This window comes from Platalea leucorodia (assembly GCF_965183815.1).
Source record: "Platalea leucorodia genome assembly, chromosome: 11".
In the NCBI taxonomy this organism is placed as follows: Eukaryota; Metazoa; Chordata; class Aves; order Pelecaniformes; family Threskiornithidae; genus Platalea; species Platalea leucorodia.
This window is the reverse complement of record NC_138833.1, coordinates 18,857,813-18,862,291: the sequence shown is the minus strand read 5'-3', so window position 1 is coordinate 18,862,291 and position 4,479 is coordinate 18,857,813.

Sequence of the window (4,479 nt, the reverse complement as noted above, 5' to 3'; positions counted from 1 at the left end):
AGATGAATTTATTATACATACATATATATATAAATATATACATACACAAAATTGGCATGGCCTTACACTCCATTTAAGGATATTTTGCTACATTGGTCCAAGTGCAAAGCAACTGCTTCCTTAAAAGCAGCATTTTTACATCTTGATGAAACAAACCTGTAACTTACACAATTTGCATGACCACACAGAAACAGTGGCAGATTATTTTTCTGGCTTGTAAAAAAAAAAAAATTTTAAAACAGAAGTTCTATTTCAGCAGTTTGAAGATGGAATGTAAAGTTTCTGCTGTTATATGTATATAAAATATATTTATTGAATCATACATTCATGCTGATTCCAATTAAAAAAAAAAATAAAGATTTTTCTGAAATTCTCTCCATGGATTTTTAGTGCCACAGGTCCCATGCTGCACCCCACGCTGCTGGCGCATTTGTGCTAACGTAACATTTCATGAAAACAAGGCAAAAGACCAGTTTTACTGTTAAGCCTTTTATTCTGAAGAATCATCTCTCCCATCTGCGACCTCCTGAGCTCCACCCCACAAAGGAATTCCTACAACAGCAGCGATATCGGCCTCGTAGCACGGAGGGAGCCCTAGCATTCAGACTTCTGAACCGCTCCTTATTGTTTCAGGCTCTCGCAAGGCTAACGCAGTTCGCTAACACAGTTCGCCTTCCTTCCCCGGGATCCGAGATCAAGTCCAGGCAGCAGAACCACATTTTCCGCAAGCGTGATCAAGAGAGATGCATCACACCTCTGCTCTGTACAAAACACCTCTAAGTGGCTCTGGTCTTTCACACAGCAATGGCAGGTACCCAAGCAGAAAGTTGTGTTTGTGTTGTCTTTACAATACCCTGGATTTTAAAAATCAGACACAAATGAACAGCAGTACACTCCATAGAGCCAAACTATGCCTTACATTCTCACGCAAGCTGAAACAGGGTCTGCAAGGAGCTTAGCTGTTTGGGCCTAGGGTCCAAAAACCAAATATATTTCATGTACCATTTTGCAAGCTAGGACATGGCATTATTTATACCTAGCCTTAAAATTCTGATGAACTGACCTTGGTACAGACACCCAAAATGACATTTCAGTATGTTAAAGGACTGCCACTCACGCTGAATCTCAAAGATGGACACGATAAAGTATCTTTCCTTCCACAGGCAGGTGCTTTGTCAAGTTTGAAATATCATCAGTGGAACAGCAGATCCCACTTGGCTTGGCAAGTGGCATTTTGTGTCAGAAAATAGAAGGGCAACATCCCACCCTTCAAATCTATTCTGAGAACACACCATTACTCTGAAATCTGCTCTCTTTAAGGAATGGTGGAGTTTGAAAGCATTTTACTCAATTGTTTCATGTCTCATAGCCAGCTAAGCTATTAACAAACCCCCTTGCCCCATCTTCCACACAACATGCAAACAAGATTATCAAGATCTTAGGAGAGCAGTTTCTCGAGTTACCAGCCAGGGTAAGAATGGCACCGCTGGGAAATGAAATAATCACCAAGATAATTACTTCTTCCTAAAGCATGCACAACTCAGGGAAACTGCTAGCATGCCCTGTGCTCTTAGCCTCAGGCAGCAGTGGGGAAAGGAAGAGAATTAAAACCCACATTTTGTTCAAAAAGATGACATCCCTCCGAGAGACGCAGAATCAGCAGCTGCAGAGAACAACTCCAAATCTTCGTACCTGCACCCAGAGCCACCCTTTTCACCAAGGAGAGCAGGCAGCCAGGTCTAAAGGACAATCCTCCCGTGTAACACTGCTGAAGAATGTTTCTCATTCAGATTCAAGTCAGAGCTCGCTGTTACCACACAGCACATTAGCACACAGGCTATTTCCTACTCCAGGAGTAAATCCTCTCTCCAAGCCCTGCTTTCAGTAGCATGCTCACCACCTCCACGCTTGCCTGTGTGTGGCTACTGTACACACAGGAATGCTAGAGCTTCAGCTCTGAGCAAGTTCTTCCCCAAAGAAAGAAGATGAATCTGCAAAGATCTGCAATCCTCAACTGCAGAACAAACACCTGCAGTCCTGAATACACAAAAATTTCAGTTCAACTTTACACAACAGCCCCATGCAAGTCAACTGGTAGTTAAAAGTACTCCAGGAGTTTGTCCCTGCACAAGAAAAGGGGATAACTAAGCCTAGTTAATTGTGTAATGCCCTTCAATAAAGAAAACGCAGCAAAGGCGGCATGGCTTCCAGTTCTCATTGGGGTGGTATGAAATACTACTGGTAAATGAAACAGCCTAATTTCCATTTGCCTTACACCAAGATCAGTCAGAAGAGGCCAGATCACACCTGGTCATACATGAAACCCCCGTGCTCTCAGAAGGGCAGACCACTGAGGTATGATGATCATTAGGGTTGTTCCTGACACTGTCAGCATGGCTTGTGTGGGTGCAAAGGCAGACCATGACAGGTCTGACCAACTTTTCTCCACCTCCTACTCCCTGCAGAGCACTGGGACATCAAGAGCACTTGAGCAAACATTGCCTCATCATCTCAATGAAAGCAGAGGTGCTAGCAGGGAGACACGGAGTCCTATTCATTTGAGAGGTCCCTGGAGCATTTCCTTTCCAGAAAGAGACTGCCTTGCTTATGAGAGGTTAAGCCTTCTTGTAGCTATTCTAGTTCACTGCAGCCAGCTGAGGCAAACCAAACATGACTTCTTCATAGTCATCTTCACCATTGATGCATGCAAAGACCTTAGACAAGAAATACTGAGGTTTTAACAGCACAGTCAACACAGAAACAAGGAGGGCTTGAGGCTACTAGAAAGTTTAAACAAAAAAGCCAATATGGCAACATTTTACAGGTCTTTTCAGCATATTTTGTTATTAGCCAGTCACAGAACAACCAAAATGCAAATACTAAGAGTCACTCTACATTTTTGTTCAAGATGCTGTCAACATAACTTGCTCTTGAGAAGTATTTCTTTACAAGACATTCCAAGAAAATTTTAGGTAAATATTTTATTTTGCCTGTCATCTTGGACAAGAACATCACTTTCTGGGTCTTTTATTATTTAACATATTGAGAGTATGATTCACATGAAAACAAGCATACACTTCACCTTTGATATTCTTCACTGACATTCTTCAGCTTTCTCAAGCCAGAACTGTCCAACTCCCGCTACCAAAATGGTGTTTCAGGCTTATGGGTGCTTTTGCAGATTTGGTTAAGAGCTATAAAAGTTCGTTAATAGCACTTCAATAAGTCTGAAGTGCAATCTGTTACTGTAGTTTGGGATTTAACATCAAGAACAGCAGAAACCCAACAAATGAAAAGAACTGAAGTCAAACACAACAAGGACAGAGTTCCACGAAAGACTTCCATCGCACACCTTCACCTCATGGTCATTCCCGATACAAAAGAATGCAGAAAGGTTTTTTTAGATTTTAGAAAAATACCAGTTACCACCACAAGAGGAAGCAGTATGTATTTCCAGTATGCTGGCTGTGAGAGAGCATACCACAGCTATTGCTGTCACACTTCGCTCTCCTCCGATTCACAAAGATATTTAAGTCTTCAGGAATAGATTGTAAGCACGTCAATCTGAGAAGCCTTCGTAAGGAGGAAAGGGACAAATATGGTAACCCAACTCTGAAGATTAAGCTAAAATAAAACAGAAACCAAAACTCTACCGACATTTGGTATCACCATGCTCAACCACTAGGTTTGGCAAGTAAAAGGCAAAAATTACTGTTCTGGAACAGGTAATACCTATCTGCCCTTTGGGCAAGGGCAGCTTTGCTCTGGCTTTAAAGCAAGCAAATGTCAAGAGATACATACTGCATATGCGCAGCAGTTATGTTATTGAGTTATTACTCAAGAAAACAGAAATAACGAACCCTGACGCACATCAGCAAACTTACTAAGCAGCTCTTTTGTATTACCAAGAGCTCTGAAGGTCTGGTGTAGACTGAAAACTGCCATTTTCATCCAGATGTTTAACACCACATATTACAGAAGTAATACTGCTTTGTGGAGTACAATCTTACAAGATCTTTGATTGAAATTACCCAGTTTTGTATTTTATTTTCAGTTTCATCTTCTTTCAGAGGCAGTGGAGAGCATTCAACATCTTTCTTAATACCAGGACAGACAGGCACCTTCTGTACCTCCAACAAAAATGCCATCCATCCACTTCAGGTCTGGCAGAAGCAGGGGATGCAATTAATGCCTGAACTGCAAAAATAACTCTACTACATATAGCAGTTTGAACTGTAAAGGATGTGACAGAAGTACTTCTGCTTCAGTTCTACTTTTGCAACATTGGTAATGGGGCCTGCCCACCCTCAAACCAAAGTTATTCAAGTCTGCATCCAAAAAGTATTGTTTTCAATTATGTAAACGCAGCCAAACTGATGAACAGAAGGTGTTAAAAACGTCAGCTGTAACCACCTCTTCCTAGTAAACCTAGTGACTGAAGGAAGAACCTCTTCCCCTTGGAAAAACTCCAACATACTC